Source organism: Oncorhynchus mykiss, chromosome 16, assembly GCF_013265735.2.
Source record: "Oncorhynchus mykiss isolate Arlee chromosome 16, USDA_OmykA_1.1, whole genome shotgun sequence".
NCBI classification, from domain to species: Eukaryota; Metazoa; Chordata; class Actinopteri; order Salmoniformes; family Salmonidae; genus Oncorhynchus; species Oncorhynchus mykiss.
The window spans coordinates 44,649,142-44,669,736 of record NC_048580.1 but is presented as its reverse complement, the minus strand read 5'-3'; the positions used below and the strand labels follow the sequence as shown (position 1 = coordinate 44,669,736).

At 49.1% G+C, this 20,595-nt stretch overlaps 1 protein-coding gene across 1 annotated transcript in view; it reads left to right on the top strand.

Moving 5' to 3' along the window:
• The window catches only part of plxna2 (plexin A2), a 342,953-nt gene that overhangs the window by 294,955 nt on the left and 27,403 nt on the right, over positions 1-20,595 (top strand). The gene's annotated exons all lie outside the window — the stretch shown is intronic.

Genomic DNA, 20,595 nt, shown 5'->3' with positions numbered 1-20,595 from the left:
TCTCTCTCTCTCCTTCCTTCATCTCTCTCTCTCCTTCCTTCATCTCCCTTTCACCTTCCTTCATCTCCCTCTCTCCTTCCTTCACCTCTCTCTCCTTCCTTCATCCCTCTCTCTCCTTCCTTCATCTCTCTCTCTCTCCTTCCTTCATCTCTCTCTCTCCTTCCTTCATCTCTCTCTCTCCTTCCTTCATCTCTCTCTCTCCTTCCTTAATCTCTCTCTCTCTCCTTCCTTCATCTCTCTCTCTCTCCTTCCTTCATCTCTCTCTCTCTCCTTCCTTCATCTCTCTCTCTCCTTCCTTCATCTCTCTCTCTCTCCTTCCTTCATCTCTCTCTCTCCTTCCTTCATCTCTCTCTCTCTCTCCTTCCTTCATCTCTCTCTCCTTCCTTCATCTCTCTCTCTCCTTCCTTCATCTCTCTCTCTCCTTCCTTCATCTCTCTCTCTCTCCTTCCTTCATCTCTCTCTCTCCTTCCTTCATCTCTCTCACCTTCCTTCATCCCTCTCTCTCCTTCCTTCACCTCTCTCTCTCCTTCCTTCATCTCTCTCTCCTTCCTTCATCTCTCTCTCTCCTTCCTTCATCTCTCTCTCTCTCCTTCCTCCATCTCTCTCTCTCCTTCCTTCATCTCTCTCTCTCCTTCCTTCATCTCTCTCCTTCCTTCATCTCTCTCTCTCTCCTTCCTTCATCTCTCTCCTTCCTTCCTTCATCTCTCTCTCTCTCCTTCCTTCCTTCATCTCTCTCTCTCCTTCCTTCCTTCATCTCTCTCTCTCCTTCCTTCATCTCCCTTTCGCCTTCCTTCATCTCTCTCTCTCCTTCCTTCATCTCTCTCTCTCCTTCCTTCATCTCCCTTTCGCCTTCCTTCATCTCCCTCTCTCCTTCCTTCACCTCTCTCTCCTTCCTTCATCTCTCTCCTTCCTTCATCTCTCTCTCTCCTTCCTTCATCTCCCTTTCGCCTTCCTTCATCTCCCTCTCTCCTTCCTTCATCTCCCTTTCGCCTTCCTTCATCTCCCTCTCTCCTTCCTTCACCTCTCTCTCCTTCCTTCATCTCCCTTTCGCCTTCCTTCATCTCCCTCTCTCCTTCCTTCACCTCTCTCTCCTTCCTTCATCTCCCTTTCGCCTTCCTTCATCTCCCTCTCTCCTTCCTTCATCTCCCTTTCGCCTTCCTTCATCTCCCTCTCTCCTTCCTTCATCTCTCTCTCTCTCCTTCCTTCATCTCCCTTTCGCCTTCCTTCATCTCTCTCTCTCTCCTTCCTTCATCTCTCTCTCTCCTTCCTTCATCTCTCTCTCTCCTTCCTTCATCTCCCTTTCGCCTTCCTTCATCTCCCTCTCTCCTTCCTTCACCTCTCTCTCCTTCCTTCATCTCTCTCCTTCCTTCATCTCTCTCTCTCCTTCATTCATCTCCCTTTCGCCTTCCTTCATCTCCCTCTCTCCTTCCTTCATCTCCCTTTCGCCTTCCTTCATCTCCCTCTCTCCTTCCTTCACGTCTCTCTCCTTCCTTCATCTCTCTCTCTCCTTCCTTCATCTCTCTCTCTCCTTCCTTCATCTCCCTTTCGCCTTCCTTCATCTCCCTCTCTCCTTCCTTCACCTCTCTCTCCTTCCTTCATCTCTCTCTCTCCTTCCTTCATCTCTCTCTCTCCTTCCTTCATCTCCCTTTCGCCTTCCTTCATCTCCCTCTCTCCTTCCTTCACCTCTCTCTCCTTCCTTCATCCCTCTCTCTCCTTCCTTCATCTCTCTCTCTCTCCTTCCTTCATCTGTCTCTCTCCTTCCTTCATCTCTCTCTCTCCTTCCTTCATCTCTCTCTCTCCTTCCTTAATCTCTCTCTCTCTCCTTCCTTCATCTCTCTCTCTCTCCTTCCTTCATCTCTCTCTCTCTCCTTCCTTCATCTCTCTCTCTCCTTCCTTCATCTCTCTCTCTCTCCTTCCTTCATCTCTCTCTCTCCTTCCTTCATCTCTCTCTCTCTCTCCTTCCTTCATCTCTCTCTCCTTCCTTCATCTCTCTCTCTCCTTCCTTCATCTCTCTCTCTCCTTCCTTCATCTCTCTCTCTCCTTCCTTCATCTCTCTCTCTCTCCTTCCTTCATCTCTCTCTCTCCTTCCTTCATCTCTCTCACCTTCCTTCATCCCTCTCTCTCCTTCCTTCACCTCTCTCTCTCCTTCCTTCATCTCTCTCTCCTTCCTTCATCTCTCTCTCTCCTTCCTTCATCTCTCTCTCTCTCCTTCCTCCATCTCTCTCTCTCCTTCCTTCATCTCTCTCTCTCCTTCCTTCATCTCTCTCCTTCCTTCATCTCTCTCTCTCCTTCCTTCATCTCTCTCCTTCCTTCCTTCATCTCTCTCTCTCTCCTTCCTTCCTTCATCTCTCTCTCTCCTTCCTTCCTTCATCTCTCTCTCTCCTTCCTTCATCTCCCTTTCGCCTTCCTTCATCTCCCCCTCTCCTTCCTTCATCTCTCTCTCCTTCCTTCATCCCTCTCTCTCCTTCCTTCATCTCTCTCTCTCTCTCCTTCCTTCATCCCTCTCTCTCCTTCCTTCATCTCTCTCTCCTTCATTCCTTCATCTCTCTCTCTCTCTCTCTCTCCTTCCTTCATCCCTCTCTCTCCTTCCTTCATCTCTTTCTCTCCTTCCTTCATCTCTCTCCTTCCTTCCTTCATCTCTCTCTCTCTCCTTCCTTCATCTCTCTCTCTCCTTCCTTAATCTCTCTCTCTCTCCTTCCTTCATCTCTCTCTCTCTCCTTCCTTCATCTCTCTCTCTCTCCTTCCTTCATCTCTCTCTCTCCTTCCTTCTTCTCTCTCTCTCTCCTTCCTTCATCTCTCTCTCTCCTTCCTTCATCTCTCTCTCTCTCTCTCCTTCCTTCATCTCTCTCTCCTTCCTTCATCTCTCTCTCTCCTTCCTTCATCTCTCTCTCTCCTTCCTTCATCTCTCTCTCTCTCCTTCCTTCATCTCTCTCTCTCCTTCCTTCATCTCTCTCACCTTCCTTCATCCCTCTCTCTCCTTCCTTCACCTCTCTCTCTCCTTCCTTCATCTCTCTCTCCTTCCTTCATCTCTCTCTCTCCTTCCTTCATCTCTCTCTCTCTCCTTCCTCCATCTCTCTCTCTCCTTCCTTCATCTCTCTCTCCTTCCTTCATCTCTCTCCTTCCTTCATCTCTCTCTCTCCTTCCTTCATCTCTCTCCTTCCTTCCTTCATCTCTCTCTCTCTCCTTCCTTCCTTCATCTCTCTCTCTCCTTCCTTCCTTCATCTCTCTCTCTCCTTCCTTCATCTCCCTTTCGCCTTCCTTCATCTCCCCCTCTCCTTCCTTCATCTCTCTCTCCTTCCTTCATCCCTCTCTCTCCTTCCTTCATCTCTCTCTCTCTCTCCTTCCTTCATCGCTCTCTCCTTCCTTCATCTCTCTCTCCTTCCTTCATCTCTCTCTCTCCCTCCTTCATCTCTCTCTCCTTCCTTCATCTCTCTCTCTCTCCTTCCTTCATCTCTCTCTCTCCTTCCTTCATCTCTCTCTCCTTCATTCCTTCATCTCTCTCTCTCTCTCTCTCTCTCCTTCCTTCATCCCTCTCTCTCCTTCCTTCATCTCTTTCTATCCTTCCTTCATCTCTCTCCTTCCTTCCTTCATCTCTCTCTCTCTCCTTCCTTCATCTCTCACTCTCCTTCCTTCATCTCTCTCTCGCTCTCCTTCCTTCAGCTCTCTCCCTCTCTCCTTCCTTCATCTCTCTCTCTCTCTCTCCTTCCTTCATCTCTCTCTCCTTCCTTCATCTCTCTCTCTCCTTCCTTCATCTCTCTCTCTCCTTCCTTCATCTCTCTCTCTCCTTCCTTCATCTCTCTCTCTCCTTCCTTCATCTCTCTCACCTTCCTTCATCTCTCTCTCTCCTTCCTTCATCTCTCTCTCTCCTTCCTTCATCTCTCTCACCTTCCTTCATCCCTCTCTCTCCTTCCTTCACCTCTCTCTCTCCTTCCTTCATCTCTCTCTCCTTCCTTCATCTCTCTCTCTCCTTCCTTCATCTCTCTCTCTCTCCTTCCTCCATCTCTCTCTCTCCTTCCTTCATCTCTCTCTCCTTCCTTCATCTCTCTCCTTCCTTCATCTCTCTCTCTCCTTCCTTCATCTCTCTCCTTCCTTCCTTCATCTCTCTCTCTCTCCTTCCTTCCTTCATCTCTCTCTCTCCTTCCTTCCTTCATCTCTCTCTCTCCTTCCTTCATCTCCCTTTCGCCTTCCTTCATCTCCCCCTCTCCTTCCTTCATCTCTCTCTCCTTCCTTCATCCCTCTCTCTCCTTCCTTCATCTCTCTCTCTCTCTCCTTCCTTCATCGCTCTCTCCTTCCTTCATCTCTCTCTCCTTCCTTCATCTCTCTCTCTCTCCTTCCTTCATCTCTCTCTCCTTCCTTCATCTCTCTCTCTCTCCTTCCTTCATCTCTCTCTCTCCTTCCTTCATCTCTCTCTCCTTCATTCCTTCATCTCTCTCTCTCTCTCTCTCCTTCCTTCATCCCTCTCTCTCCTTCCTTCATCTCTTTCTCTCCTTCCTTCATCTCTCTCCTTCCTTCCTTCATCTCTCTCTCTCTCCTTCCTTCATCTCTCTCTCTCCTTCCTTAATCTCTCTCTCTCCTTCCTTCATCTCTCTCTCTCTCCTTCCTTCATCTCTCTCTCTCTCCTTCCTTCATCTCTCTCTCCTTCCTTCATCTCTCTCTCTCTCCTTCCTTCATCTCTCTCTCTCCTTCCTTCATCTCTCTCTCTCTCTCTCCTTCCTTCATCTCTCTCTCCTTCCTTCATCTCTCTCTCTCCTTCCTTCATCTCTCTCTCTCCTTCCTTCATCTCTCTCTCTCTCCTTCCTTCATCTCTCTCTCTCCTTCCTTCATCTCTCTCACCTTCCTTCATCCCTCTCTCTCCTTCCTTCACCTCTCTCTCTCCTTCCTTCATCTCTCTCTCCTTCCTTCATCTCTCTCTCTCCTTCCTTCATCTCTCTCTCTCTCCTTCCTCCATCTCTCTCTCTCCTTCCTTCATCTCTCTCTCCTTCCTTCATCTCTCTCCTTCCTTCATCTCTCTCTCTCCTTCCTTCATCTCTCTCCTTCCTTCCTTCATCTCTCTCTCTCTCCTTCCTTCCTTCATCTCTCTCTCTCCTTCCTTCCTTCATCTCTCTCTCTCCTTCCTTCATCTCCCTTTCGCCTTCCTTCATCTCCCCCTCTCCTTCCTTCATCTCTCTCTCCTTCCTTCATCCCTCTCTCTCCTTCCTTCATCTCTCTCTCTCTCTCCTTCCTTCATCGCTCTCTCCTTCCTTCATCTCTCTCTCCTTCCTTCATCTCTCTCTCTCCCTCCTTCATCTCTCTCTCCTTCCTTCATCTCTCTCTCTCTCCTTCCTTCATCTCTCTCTCTCCTTCCTTCATCTCTCTCTCCTTCATTCCTTCCTCTCTCTCTCTCTCTCTCTCTCTCTCCTTCCTTCATCCCTCTCTCTCCTTCCTTCATCTCTTTCTATCCTTCCTTCATCTCTCTCCTTCCTTCCTTCATCTCTCTCTCTCTCTCCTTCCTTCATCTCTCACTCTCCTTCCTTCATCTCTCTCTCGCTCTCCTTCCTTCAGCTCTCTCCCTCTCTCCTTCCTTCATCTCTCTCTCTCTCTCTCCTTCCTTCATCTCTCTCTCCTTCCTTCATCTCTCTCTCTCCTTCCTTCATCTCTCTCTCTCCTTCCTTCATCTCTCTCTCTCCTTCCTTCATCTCTCTCTCTCCTTCCTTCATCTCTCTCACCTTCCTTCATCCCTCTCTCTCCTTCCTTCACCTCTCTCTCTCCTTCCTTCATCTCTCTCTCCTTCCTTCATCTCTCTCTCTCCTTCCTTCATCTCTCTCTCTCTCCTTCCTCCATCTCTCTCTCTCCTTCCTTCATCTCTCTCTCCTTCCTTCATCTCTCTCCTTCCTTCATCTCTCTCTCTCCTTCCTTCATCTCTCTCCTTCCTTCCTTCATCTCTCTCTCTCTCCTTCCTTCCTTCATCTCTCTCTCTCCTTCCTTCCTTCATCTCTCTCTCTCCTTCCTTCATCTCCCTTTCGCCTTCCTTCATCTCCCCCTCTCCTTCCTTCATCTCTCTCTCCTTCCTTCATCCCTCTCTCTCCTTCCTTCATCTCTCTCTCTCTCTCCTTCCTTCATCGCTCTCTCCTTCCTTCATCTCTCTCTCCTTCCTTCATCTCTCTCTCTCTCCTTCCTTCATCTCTCTCTCCTTCCTTCATCTCTCTCTCTCTCCTTCCTTCATCTCTCTCTCTCCTTCCTTCATCTCTCTCTCCTTCATTCCTTCATCTCTCTCTCTCTCTCTCCTTCCTTCATCCCTCTCTCTCCTTCCTTCATCTCTTTCTCTCCTTCCTTCATCTCTCTCCTTCCTTCCTTCATCTCTCTCTCTCTCCTTCCTTCATCTCTCACTCTCCTTCCTTCATCTCTCTCTCGCTCTCCTTCCTTCAGCTCTCTCTCTCCCTCTCTCCTTCCTTCATCTCTCTCTCTCCCTCTCACCTTGCTTCATCTCTCTCTCTCCTTTCTTAATCTCTCTCTCTCCTTCCTTCATCTCTCTCTCGCTCTCCTTCCTTCATCTCTCTCTCTCTCTCTCTCTCTCCTTCCTTCATCTCTCTCTCTCTCTCTCTCCTTCCTTCATCTCTCTCTCTCCTTCCTTCATCTCTCCCTCATCTCCCTCGCTCTCTCTCTCTCTTTCTCTCTCTCCTTCCTTCCTTCATCTCTCTCTCCCTCATCTCTCTATCCATCCTTCATCTCTCTCTCCCTCTCTCTCCTTCATATCTCTCTTTCCTTCATATCTCTCTCTCCTTCATATCTCTCTCCTTCATATCTCTCTCTCTCTCTCTCTCTCTCTCTCTCTCTCTCCCCCTCCTCTTAGTCTTGTAGTCCACAGTTGTACCACTGTCAGTCTCACTTATCCTCTAAACTCTTAAACTCTGGCTCCTCATCAAACATTCAGCAGCAACCCAACTTCTGTCTCCTATCTCGATTGTTTTCCGCACGACTCAGGCCGTTGTGCTAAATCTTTTAGCGTAATGGCTGCCATCTTAGCAGGTGACCAGGTGACCATCCCCGGTGTTGAGTATTCAGCTCCTGTTCTCTAGCCCAGCAGTGTGAGAAGGACACAAGTACTGGCCTCCTCATATGACAGACTATTTTTAATCCAGACTCCAATATTAATTGTCTACGATGTTCAGTATTTGTTAGGAGAATGATGTTCTCAAGGTTCATAACCCAATTCAATTATGCTACTCAGTCTGCAAACCAGAATTTGTAAGATCCTGGTCGAATGAAACAGCTAAAATAGTCCAAAAGGTTCATTCACGAGAGCGCTGGTCTGTTGTACACAACCATTCATTTTACACTGGCATCTCACGCACACACATTCACACTAACATTACCACACAATGTCCTGCTACCCAGCCGACAAAGATTAGGGGACTCCGTGACTTACTCCCCGTCCTCCCTCAAGATAGGGAGACCCTGGGAAGTGCTCTCAGTGGCCCCAGCCAAGGTCGGCACCGAATTTTGCTCAGACAGTCTGGCTTTAAGATGCCATAATAGACATACACTACACACACGGATATGTAATTCTACTGACTTAAACCACACACATCATTACAATAATCACACGATTCTAATCAATTTCATCATTACAATAATCACATGATTCTAATCAATTTCATCATGATTCTTAACCAATTTCATACAATCATATGGGTTCAGGGTGGAATATTCGAATCATTCATATGAACGTATAAATCCCATTATCAGTATTGTTAATAGTCCGAGTGAATAAATGGGAGAGAAAGGATAGGAGAGAGGCTACTGACAGGCAGAGGTAAATAGACCTGGATAATGTTTTAAACACGCCACCACTGCCCTGTAGTTTCCATCATCTCCCGTCATTAGGAACACAATGTACTCATCCTCAGGTCCTGCTGGTCTGGCCTTCAGACGTCAACATTCATGTAGTTTCCTAACAGAACGTTCCCTTTCTTCAAAATCATTTTTAGGATTACCGTTTGGACACACGGCTTCTTTTTTCTTGACGTTTTGGCCGAGACACAGAGAGAAACCCTCTACCTCGTAGTGAAGTGGAGCATCTCTGTAACCCTCAGTGATCGTTGGTGTTGTCATTCATGGGGGGGGGGGGGGGGTAGCCTAGGCGTTGTTTTCGGTTCTCCTGTTTAATAGTCTTTGTTCTGCTCTGATGGCAGCTCATCAATTAGCAGCTGATAGCAGGATGGCTGGGCCTGTTATTGTGTTTAGGCCTGAACCCTCTCTACCTATTCATGAATTAGTCCAGCTCTGCCTTCCATCGCTTTCTCTCCTGATGTCGTGCCTGGCTGTGTTTTTCTATTTCCTATGTAGTGTACTACTTTTGACTGGAGCCCGATGGACTCTACATAGGAAATAAGGGTTTGGGACGCACTGTACTGTTCTGCGTATGTCTGTACATCTCAGAGTGGGAGGGACAGTAGACAGCTTGGTGAGCCTCCGGGAGGGCCATAGGGAAGTGCATGAGTAACATGTAATGTCATGGAGGGCTTTAGCAGAGGCTCCTGATGGGTCCTTTAGCAGAGGCTCCTGATGGGTCCTTTAGTAGAGGCTCCTGATGGGTCCTTTAGCAGAGGCTCCTGATGGGTCCTTTAGCAGAGGCTCCTGATGGGTCCTTTAGCATAGGCTCCCGATGGGTCCTTTAGCAGACGCTCCTGATGGGTCCTTTAGCAGAGGCTCCTGATGGGTCCTTTAGCAGATGCTCCCGATGGGTCCTTTAGCAGACGCTCCCGATGGGTCCTTTAGCAGAGGCTCCTGATAGGTCCTTGGGAAGTGGAGAGGAAAAACGTTGCACCTCTATGCCGGTGTCCCAAATGGCACTATACAGAGTGGCGTTTGGACACAGCCCATACGGCAGCGTACTGTACAGTATCTGAGGCAGCAGGAGAAACACTATCAGGGACTCGCTAGTAGTGCATGACGGTGCAGTATGAATGATCAGTGACTGTAACAGCACCGGACCTGGGCTACACGGTCAGAAGAGAGAGCCACCACACATACAGGAAGTTACCCGGGTGACTGAGCCTACAGCTTCCTGGTTCTGTCTCATACATATTACATGTGACATATAACAGGGTCACATCGTGGTGAGTTTTGAGCGCACCGGCTGAATGGCGCTATCTGCTGTCCACACACACACACACACACACACACACAATGCTTCGCTGTAGCAGAATGCATTTCTGTAGTACTCACAGTAGACTGTCCATAACATCCATAACAGGGATCCCGTAGATATGTGTATATGGGAGCTGTAGAAAGAACAATAGCTGTCCCCATGCTTTAGCCGGTTGTGTCTATCAGTCCTGAAATGTGTTTGAAGATATATTTGAGCCAGATGTTTTCTCTGCATGTCTCTGTCCATATGGTTTAGTTTCATTTAGAGCAGGGTATACGGAACATGTAGCGTTGAGTCACTAGACACTGAAAGCATAAACGTGCACACATGCATACATACTTTAAAAGCAAAGCAAGACAATAATGAACTAATAATATTATCCACCGATAATACACACTAAAGAGACATACAGGATGAAGATATACAGTAGTAGGTACACACACACTTTAGACAGCACTGCCCCAAGGCATTCCCACACATGTCATGGAAGTATGTTTGTGTGTGTGCGTGCGTGTTTGCGTGTGCCAATGCCTGTGTATACGTGTATGTGCACTCAATGCGTGTGTCCGCTGACGTGTGCGCGTGGGTGTGTGTGTTGACCACAGACTCTACCGGTGTGTGAGTGAGGCAATAGTGGGGTAGCTACGTGTCAGGGGGGGCTGGGGGCCCATGGACGAGGAGGGCAGCAGGGCTTCTCTCTCAGACAGGTCAGCAATAGGATCTGATTGGACCTTTTTAATCATTGAGGCGGTCTCCAGGTGATGATGGAGTGTCACGCTAGCTTTTGGCCCGTCCCACCGCAGAGCGAGAGAGAGAGAGAGAGAAGGGGGGGGAAGAGAGTGAGAGGCAGAGTGAGAGAAAAGAAGCCAAAGGGAGAGCAGGAGGATGGAGAGGGAGATGGAGAGATGAAAGCAGAGGGTGAGAGGCAGAGGAAGGGGAAACTAGGAGAGGGAGGAAGCCAATGGGAGAGCAGGAGGATGGAGATGTTACGGTGCGTGAAAGAGGACCCAAAAGCGAATTAACGTAAACAGAGCTTCTTTAATAACAAAACAAACGTAGGCTCAGATGGACCGGCAGATTCCGACAGGACAGGACAAGGTTGCAGCAAACATGACAATAGTCTGGTTCAGGCATGAATAACACAAACAAGAATCCGACAAAGACAGAAACAAAAACAGAGAGAGATATAGAGGACTAATCAGAGGGAAAAAGGGAACAGGTGGGAAAAGGGGTGACGAGGTAGTTAGGAGGAGACAAGGAACAGCTGGGGGAAAGAGGGGGAGAAAAGGTAACCTAATAACGACCAGCAGAGGGAGACAGGGTGAAGGGAAAGGACAGAAACAAGACACAACATGACAATACATGACAGTACCCCCCCACTCACCGAGCGCCTCCTGGCGCACTCGAGGAGGAAACCTGGCGGCAACGGAGGAAATCATCGATCAGCGCACGGTCCAGCACGTCCCGAGAGGGAACCCAACTCCTCTCCTCAGGACCGTACCCCTCCCAATCTACTAGGTACTGATGACCACGGCCCCGAGGACGCATGTCCAAAATCCTACGGACCCTGTAGATGGGTGCGCCCTCGACAAGGATGGGGGGGGGGGGGGGAGACGAGCAGGGGCACGAAGAACGGGCTTGACACAGGAGACATGGAAGACCGGGTGGACGCGACGAAGATATCGCGGAAGAAGAAGTCGAACTGCGACAGGATTAATGATCCGAGAAATACGGAACGGACCAATGAACCGCGGGGTCAACTTGCGAGAAGCGGTCTTAAGGGGAAGGTTCTGAGTGGAGAGCCAAACTCTCTGACCGCGACAATATCTAGGACTCTTAGTTCTACGCTTATTAGCAGCCCTCACAGTCTGCGCCCTATAACGGCAAAGTGCAGACCTGACCCTCTTCCAGGTGCGCTCGCAACGTTGGACAAAAGCCTGAGCGGAGGGGACGCTGGACTCGGCGAACTGAGATGAGAACAGCGGAGGCTGGTACCCGAGGCTACTCTGAAAAGGAGATAGCCCGGTCGCAGACGAAGGAAGCGAGTTGTGGGCGTATTCTGCCCAGGGGAGCTGTTCTGACCAAGACGCAGGGTTGCGAAAAGAAAGACTGCGTAAGATGCGACCAATAGTCTGATTGGCCCGTTCTGCTTGACCGTTAGACTGGGGGTGAAAGCCGGAAGAGAGACTGACGGAAGCCCCAATCAAACGGCAAAACTCCCTCCAAAATTGAGACGTGAATTGCGGACCTCTGTCCGAAACGACGTCTGACGGAAGGCCATGAATTCTGAAAACATTCTCGATGATGATTTGTGCCGTCTCTTTAGCAGAAGGAAGCTTAGCAAGGGGAATAAAATGAGCCGCCTTAGAGAACCTGTCGACAACCGTAAGAATAACAGTCTTCCCCGCTGACGAAGGCAGTCCGGTGACAAAATCTAAGGCGATGTGAGACCACGGTCGAGAGGGAATGGGAAGCGGCCTGAGACGGCCGGCAGGAGGGGAGTTACCGGACTTAGTCTGCGCGCAGACCGAACAAGCAGCCACGAAGCGACGCGTGTCATGCTCCCGGGTGGGCCACCAAAAGCGCTGGCGAATGGAAGCAAGCGTACCCCGAACGCCAGGGTGACCGGCTAACTTGGCAGAGTGAGCCCACTGAAGAACGGCCAGACGAGTAGGAACGGGAACGAAAAGAAGGTTCCTGGGACAAGCGCGCGGCGACGGAGTTTGAGTGAGTGCTTGCTTTACCTGCCTCTCAATTCCCCAGACAGTCAACCCGACAACACGCCCCTCAGGGAGAATCCCCTCGGGGTCAGTGGAGGCTACTGAAGAACTGAAGAGACGAGATAAAGCATCAGGCTTGGTGTTCTTAGAGCCCGGACGATAAGAAATCACGAACTCGAAACGAGCGAAAAACAGCGCCCAGCGCGCCTGACGCGCATTAAGTCGTTTGGCAGAACGGATGTACTCAAGGTTCCTATGGTCAGTCCAAACGACAAAAGGAACGGTCGCCCCCTCCAACCACTGTCGCCATTCGCCTAGGGCTAAGCGGATGGCGAGCAGTTCGCGGTTTCCCACATCATAGTTACGTTCCGACGGCGACAGGCGATGAGAAAAATACGCGCAAGGGTGGACCTTGTCGTCAGAGAAGGAGCGCTGAGAAAGAATGGCTCCCACGCCCACCTCTGACGCGTCAACCTCGACAATGAACTGTCTAGAGACGTCAGGTGTAACAAGGATAGGTGCGGATGTAAAACGATTCTTGAGGAGATCAAAAGCTCCCTGGGCGGAAACGGACCACTTAAAGCACGTCTTGACAGAAGTAAGGGCTGTGAGAGGGGCTGCCACCTGACCGAAATTACGGATGAAACGACGATAGAAATTCGCGAAGCCGAGAAAGCGCTGCAACTCGACGCGTGACTTAGGGACGGGCCAATCAATGACAGCTTGGACCTTAGCGGGATCCATCTTAATGCCTTCAGCGGAAATAACAGAACCGAGAAATGTGACGGAGGAGGCATGAAAAGAGCACTTCTCAGCCTTCACAAAAAGACAATTCTCTAAAAGGCGCTGGAGGACACGTCGAACGTGCTGAACATGAATCTGGAGTGACGGTGAAAAAATCAGGATATCGTCAAGGTAAACGAAAACAAAGATGTTCAGCATGTCTCTCAGGACATCATTGACTAATGCCTGAAAGACAGCTGGAGCGTTAGCGAGGCCGAAAGGAAGAACCCGGTATTCAAAGTGCCCTAACGGAGTGTTAAACGCCGTCTTCCACTCGTCCCCCTCCCTGATGCGCACGAGATGGTAAGCGTTACGAAGGTCCAACTTAGTGAAAAACCTGGCTCCCTGCAGGATCTCGAAGGCTGAAGACATAAGAGGAAGCGGATAACGATTCTTCACTGTTATGTCATTCAGCCCTCGATAATCTATGCAGGGGCGCAGGGACCCGTCCTTCTTCTTAACAAAAAAAAACCCCGCTCCGGCGGGAGAGGAGGAGGGGACTATGGTACCGGCGGCAAGAGCTACAGACAAATAATCTTCGAGAGCCTTACGTTCGGGAGCCGACAGAGAGTATAGTCTACCCCGGGGAGGAGTGGTTCCCGGAAGGAGATCAATACTACAATCATACGACCGGTGTGGAGGAAGAGAGGTGGCCCTGGACCGACTGAACACTGTGCGCAGATCGTGATATTCCTCCGGCACCCCTGTCAAATCACCAGGCTCCTCCTGTGAAGAAGAGACAGAGGAAACAGGAGGGATAGCAGACATTAAACATTTCACATGACAAGAGACGTTCCAGGAGAGGATAGAATTACTAGACCAATTAATGGAAGGATTATGACAAACTAGCCAGGGATGGCCCAAAACAACAGGTGTAAAAGGTGAACGAAAAATTAAAAAAGAAATGGTTTCGCTATGATTACCAGAAACAGTGAGGGTTAAAGGTAGCGTCTCACGCTGAATCCTGGGGAGAGGACTACCATCCAGGGCGAACAAGGCCGTGGACTCCCTTAACTGTCTGAGAGGAATGTCATGTTCCCGAGCCCAGGTCTCGTCCATAAAACAGCCCTCCGCCCCAGAGTCTATTAAGGCACTGCAGGAAGCTGACGAACCGGTCCAGCGTAGATGGACCGACAAGATAGTGCAGGATCTTGAAGGAGAGACAGGAGTAGTAGCGCTCACCAGTAGCCCTCCGCTTACTGATGAGCTCTGGCTTTTACTGGACATGAAGTGACAAAATGACCAGCAGAACCACAATAGAGACAGAGGCGGTTGGTGATTCTCCGTTCCCTCTCCTTAGTCGAGATGCGGATACCTCCCAGCTGCATAGGCTCAGCACCCAAGCCGGCAGAGGAAGATGGTAGTGATGCGGAGAGGGGGGCAACGGAGAACGCGAGCTCCTTTCCACGAGCTCGGTGACGAAGATCAACCCGTCGCTCAATGCGGATAGCGAGTTCAATCAAGGAATCCACGCTGGAAGGAACCTCCCGGGAGAGAATCTCATCCTTTACCTCTGCGCGGAGACCCTCCAGAAAACGAGTGAGCAAAGCCGGCTCGTTCCAGCCACTGGAGGCAGCAAGAGTGCGAAACTCAATAGAGTAGTCTGTTATGGATCGATTACCTTGACATAGGGAAGACAGGGCCCTGGAAGCCTCCTCCCCAAAAACAGATCGATCAAAAACCCGTATCATCTCCTCCTTAAAGTCCTGATACTGGTTAGTACACTCAGCCCTTGCCTCCCAGATTGCCGTGCCCCACTCACGAGCCCGTCCAGTAAGGAGAGATATGACGTAGGCGACACGAGCAGTGCTCCTGGAGTAAGTGTTGGGCTGGAGAGAAAACACAATATCACACTGGGTGAGGAACGAGCGGCATTCAATGGGCTCCCCAGAGTAACACGGCGGGTTATTGATTCTGGGCTCCGGAGATTCGAAAGCCCTGGAAGTGGCCGGTGGATCGAGGCGGAGATGGTGAACCTGTTCTGTGAGGTTGGAGACTTGGGTGGCCAGGGTCTCAACGGCATGTCGAGCAGCAGACAATTCCTGCTCGTGTCTGCCTAGCATCGCTCCCTGGATCTCGACGGCTGAGTGGAGAGGATCCGAAGTCGCTGGGTCCATTCTTGGTCGGATTCTTCTGTTACGGTGCGTGAAAGAGGACCCAAAAGCGAATTAACGTAAACAGAGCTTCTTTAATAACAAAACAAACGTAGGCTCAGATGGACCGGCAGATTCCGACAGGACAGGACAAGGTTGCAGCAAACATGACGATAGTCTGGTTCAGGCATGAATAACACAAACAAGAATCCGACAAAGACAGAAACAAAAACAGAGAGAGATATAGAGGACTAATCAGAGGGAAAAAGGGAACAGGTGGGAAAAGGGGTGACGAGGTAGTTAGGAGGAGACAAGGAACAGCTGGGGGAAAGAGGGGGAGAAAAGGTAACCTAATAACGACCAGCAGAGGGAGACAGGGTGAAGGGAAAGGACAGAAACAAGACACAACATGACAATACATGACAGGAGAGGGAGATGGAGAGATGAAAGCAGAGGGTGAGAGGCAGAGGAAGGGGAAACTACGAGAGGGAGGAAGCCAATGGGAGAGCAGGAGGATGGAGAGGGAGATGGAGAGATGAAAGCAGAGGGTGAGAGGCAGAGGAAGGGGAAACTAGGAGAGGGAGGAAGCCAATGGGAGAGCAGGAGGATGGAGAGGGAGATGGAGAGATGAAAGCAGAGGGTGAGAGGCAGAGGAAGGGGAAACTAGGAGAGGGAGGAAGCCAATGGGAGAGCAGGAGGATGGAGAGGGAGATGGAGAGATGAAAGCAGAGGGTGAGAGGCAGAGGAAGGGGAAACTAGGAGAGGGAGGAAGCCAATGGGAGAGCAGGAGGATGGAGAGGGAGATGGAGAGATGAAAGCAGAGGGTGAGAGGCAGAGGAAGGGGAAACTGGGAGAGGGAGGAAGCCAATGGGCACCAGTCTTGGCCAGTGTGATCTTGTGTGAAAGGTGTTTTGGGGTTACCAGGGTACATTAGACATGCAACACGCCTGTTCACACCGTAATTAGCATTTACTCTGCTCTCTCTCTCTCTCTTCCTATCTCTCGCTCACACACACACACACACACACACACACACACACACACACACACACAACTCTTTCTCTTTAGGTCAATAATTTACGAACTGCTAGTATGTTACTATTTCACCTATTCTTCATAGAGGTATAAATGATAGACCGTATGAACTGTTCGAACAAAGGTTTGTTAACCTTATACTCACCCTGTTACTACAACTGAAATATAATTCTAAGTATTGATCTTAAGAATAGGCTACTGAACATTGGTACATGTCTCTCAGGGAAGGAAAGAGCAGGATCTCAGTGAGTAAAGCTGCTTAATGGGATTCACTGTGGTGGAAAAAACAACCGTGTTGGATATTATGGGGAAAGTCAACAGAATGTACAGACACACACAGAGAGAAATACAGCTGTAGTCAGGAGTTTACATACACTTAGGTTGGAGTCATTTAAAACTTGTTTTTCAACCACTCTACAAATTTCCTGTTCACAAACTATAGTTTTGGCAAGTCGGTTAGGATATCTACTTTGTGCATGACACAAGTCATCTGTGTGTAAACAAGTCAATTGTTTACACACAGATTATTTCACTTATAATTCACTATCACAATTCTAGTGAGTCTGAAGTTTACATACACTAAGTTGACTGTGCCTTTAAACAGCTTGGAAAATTCCAGAAAATGATGTCGCAAATGGGTCTTCCAAATGAACAATGACCACAAGCATACTTCCAACGTTGTGGCAAAATGGCTTAGGGACAACAAAGTCAAGGTATTGGAGTGGCCATCACAAAGCCCTGACCTCAATCCTATAGAAAATATGTGGGCAGAACTGAAAAAGCGTGTGTGAGCAAGGAGGCCTACAAACCTGACTCAGTTACACCAGCTCTGTCTGGAGGAATGGGCCAAAATTGACCCAACTTATTGTGGGAAGCTTGTGGAAGGCTACCCAAAACGTTTGACCCAAGTTAAACAATTTAAAGGCAATGCCACCATATACTAATTGGGTCTATGTGAACATCTGACCCACTGGGAATGTGATGAAAGAAATAAAAGCTGAAATAAATAATTCTCTCTACTATTATTCTGGCATTTCACATTCTTAAAATAAAGTGGTGATCCTAACTGACATAAAACAGTGGATTTTTACTCGGATTAAGTGTCAGGAATTGTGAAAAACTGAGTTTAAATGTATTTGGCTAAGGTGTATGTAAACTTCCGACTTCAACTGTACATGCACACACACACACAGCAGACATGAACTCCTGTCTAAGGTTATATGATGAGTGCAATGAGGGGGTGGCTATGTACTCATCCCTGCCAGTGGCCTTATGTTGTTATGGTTTCACAGTAGCAAAAACGACATGCCCATAGTCCACTCAGTAATCTAACTCCACGTGTTTTCACCATGTAACCAGATGACCAATAGAGAGGAGCCAGAGAATAGCTTCCATGAATGGCCCAGAGACACAGGCCAGAGTACAGCGACAAGGTCACGGCTTTATATATACGGAGTCTATTCATACCTCCCATGTTGTTTTGAGGATCCTTTTCCATTCTGAGAGAATGCGCTCCAAACCAAGACTTTAGGTCTAAAAGTTTTGTTCCCCTCCCTGACTGTAGTGGAGTCTTTCTACCTGCGAGTCTACAGGCCAGAACATTCGATTGATTCCCCCTAAGGGCTTTCTGAACATGGGATCTTTAGTTTTGACAACCTTCCGACTTCAAAGTACTTCCTTTCCCAGTCCAATGTGTTTATCTGCTTTCAGACCTTTTAGCGAGACGCTGTGGCTCATTTTTGTCATCTTGCTCTCTTTCACGTTCTCTGTCTCTTTTCCTCTCTCTCTCTCGTTCTCTCCCATCACTTCACCTAGCTCTAACCCTTTCCGTCTTCCTTTAGAGACATCCTTCATGAGGCTTGTGTACTCGTTAATGATCCCCTACCTGCGTGCACTGAGCTCTCACTCCATCCCCTGTCCCTCTCTCTCTTTTTTTAGAGCTTTCTGTTTTCTCTCTCTTTGCATATCTCTCTGTCTCTTTCCCCCGTCTATCAAATTAAACGACAGAGCAGTAGCTAGTTTCCTATCGCCTTCAGTCTTTTTCCCCTCTGTGTTTTTCTAAAGAGATTCGTGTCCATGCGTTGCGCTGCTAGAATGGGTTATTAGGGAACTGGAATGTTGCGTTTATGCGCTATCCCAGTGTAAAGACATGCTACTGCTGATCTGTCCCCCTCAACCTGTTTGCCAGCATCAGGCCCCAGTCTTAATGCACTGTAGGATAATGAAAATCCTGATTTTCATTAATGAAACTCAATTAAAAGAACGAGGGAAGTGGAGATGGTGGGGAGGCCCCCCGCTCAAAAGCCTTTATTTCACTTTCCTTCCACGGGGACTTTGCTGAGCTTATTAAAATGCTTAATCGCTTCCATTAACTTCTTCGGAATAGAGGAGGAGCTGTGACTTATGGAGGGAAATGTGCACATTGTCCAAAAACAAAATGTGTGTTGTTTTTTTCCCAGCTTGGAAACAGGGTATGGAGGGTCCGGATAATTGTGGAGGATGACGGCTTAGTGGAGAGTAGTAGTTGAGATGAGAGAGGTAATAGGTGGATGCGTGTGCGTGTCTCGAAGAGGACGCAATCACTCTCTCCTTCAGACATAAGTATGGCCTTTTCCTGCTCATCCTGCAGCTCAAATGGGGTGAATAAAACTCCAGCTTCCTTCCACCCTCCTGCTGCAGCCCACTTCAAACAAGTAGTCACTGAAGTCCTTCATCTACTGCAGTGGTCTGCTGCAGCCCACTTCAAACAAGTAGTCACTGAAGTCCTTCATCTACTGCAGTGGTCTGCTGCAGCCCACTTCAAACAAGTAGTCACTGAAGTCCTTCATCTACTGCAGTGGTCTGCTGCAGCCCACTTCAAACAAGTAGTCACTGAAGTCCTTCATCTACTGCAGTGGTCTGCTGCAGCCCACTTCAAACAAGTAGCCACTGAAGTCCTTCATCTACTGCAGTGGTCTGCTGCAGCCCACTTCAAACAAGTAGCCACTGAAGTCCTTCATCTACTGCAGTGGTCTGCTGCAGCCCACTTCAAACAAGTAGTCACTGAAGTCCTTCATCTACTGCAGTGGTCTGCTGCAGCCCACTTCAAACAAGTAGTCACTGAAGTCCTTCATCTACTGCAGTGGTCTGCTGCAGCCCACTTCAAACAAGTAGTCACTGAAGTCCTTCATCTACTGCAGTGGTCTGCTGCAGCCCACTTCAAACAAGTAGTCACTGAAGTCCTTCATCTACTGCAGTGGTCTGCTGCAGCCCACTTCAAACAAGTAGCCACTGAAGTCCTTCATCTACTGCAGTGGTCTGCTGCAGCCCACTTCAAACAAGTAGTCACTGAAGTCCTTCATCTACTGCAGTGGTCTGCTGCAGCCCACTTCAAACAAGTAGTCACTGAAGTCCTTCATCTACTGCAGTGGTCTGCTGCAGCCCACTTCAAACAAGTAGTCACTGAAGTCCTTCATCTACTGCAGTGGTCTGCTGCAGCCCACTTCAAACAAGTAGTCACTGAAGTCCTTCATCTACTGCAGTGGTCTGCTGCAGCCCACTTCAAACAAGTAGTCACTGAAGTCCTTCATCTACTGCAGTGGTCTGCTGCAGCCCACTTCAAACAAGTAGTCACTGAAGTCCTTCATCTACTGCAGTGGTCTGCTGCAGCCCACTTCAAACAAGTAGTCACTGAAGTCCTTCATCTACTGCAGTGGTCTGCTGCAGCCCACTTCAAACAAGTAGTCACTGAAGTCCTTCATCTACTGCAGTGGTCTGCTGCAGCCCACTTCAAACAAGTAGTCACTGAAGTCCTTCATCTACTGCAGTGGTCTGCTGCAGTCATGAGGATCAGCCTCCAGCAGTTAGGAACAACACATCGACCACACCTCGACCACACCTCGACCACACCTTGACCACACCTCGACCACACATCGACCACACATCGACCACACCTCGACCACACATCGACCCACACCTCGACCACACATCGACCACACCTCGACCACGCATCGACCACACCTCAACCACACCTCAGCCACACATCGACCACACCTCGGCCCCACATCAACCACAACAAAGGGCTACTATGGAGATAACCTCTAGCCTCTCATCTTCCTCAGTCGCAGAAAAGTGGGACACGGTTCTTAGACCGTCGTCTCATGGTCTCCTCTCCACACAATGACGAGCCCGGCTCGCTCAGTTATTCCCAGGTGAACAGGTGTAATCATCTCTGCTCTATTCACACTGTCCGTCCCTCTGTCTGTTCGTCCATCCGTCTGTCCTTCCGAACCACGCTTAGCGTAGGTCGGCGTGTTAAATACCTGCCCGTTATCCTCATCCTACCTAATCCCTGTCCTCAGATCAGCCCTGTACACCACTGGTACAGCCTGTATGGTGTATGGCCCCCTCTACACGCACCAGGTTGTAAAGTGGCTCGGCGGTACTCGAGTACCCAAGCAACACACACACACAGAGACAGACAGACAGACAGACAGACAGACAGACAGACAGACAGACAGACAGACAGACAGACAGACAGACAGACAGACAGACAGGAAAATATTATTTTAGCATGTCCAGGTTGGAGGCTGTGGTAATGACAGCTGATGTTGTTAGCAGGTAGAATACACACAGCTATCACACAGCTGGAAAATAATCGACAGCTGTGTGTGAAGCTTAGGACGGTGATGTGGAGAGAGGAGGGAGTCTGCGGAGGAAGACTGTGTGTGTTTATGCTTTCCCAGCACGGCTAGCCAGCTCTCAGAAGATGTGTTGTGTTGGTATTCAGTAGTAGTACTGTTGGTCCTCTGGAGGAGAAAGAGAAGGAGAGAGTAACCCTTTTATCTGTTTTCAT